Source organism: Myotis davidii, unplaced genomic scaffold (genome assembly GCF_000327345.1).
Source record: "Myotis davidii unplaced genomic scaffold, ASM32734v1 scaffold455, whole genome shotgun sequence".
NCBI classification, from domain to species: Eukaryota; Metazoa; Chordata; class Mammalia; order Chiroptera; family Vespertilionidae; genus Myotis; species Myotis davidii.
The window spans coordinates 2,880,142-2,880,769 of NW_006287459.1; positions in this window are offsets into that span (position 1 = coordinate 2,880,142).

Here is a 628-nt window from a genome sequence, read left to right on the forward strand (position 1 = left end):
AAAGTATATTAAAATATATATATATATATATATATATGTATATCAAAACAACAACAGATAGGGCCTGACTTCTGTGTTGTTTTTCTCCAAGGAAGGGTGTAGGTGGGTGTCTGTTGCAAAAAGTGTCTCTGCTAGTGTTTAGGTAGGATGTGGGTTGAGTTGTGATTTGGGAGTCCCTACAGCCTTTCCAAGACATGTTAAACCTGCTAAGGGGCCACAGAGCTGCCCGTCATCATATTGCTGGCTTTAAAGCCCTGTGCTGTATGTCACTTTGTTCAGACACCACTCAGAGACCTCGGGTGTCTTTATCACCTATGTTACTGGGCCAGCATATTTTTGTGGCTGTAGGTCTCCCAGCTGGGCCCTATGTTGGAATCACTTCTGTGCAGCTATGTTTTTGGAAGTGAGCAGGTGCATGGAGACCCTTCATCCAGGGGGAGTGAGGGTGGATGCACGGGGCAGGGCCTGCCCAGAGGGTGCCCTGGGGCACATCCTCACCCCACCCCTCTTCCTGCACTAGGACCCTCGACACATCCCAGAAGTACCTCAACGAGCTGCTGGGGGAGATCATGGCCCTCGAGGTTGCACAGAGGATGAACCAGCCCAACCACCTGAGCTGGGAGCTGGT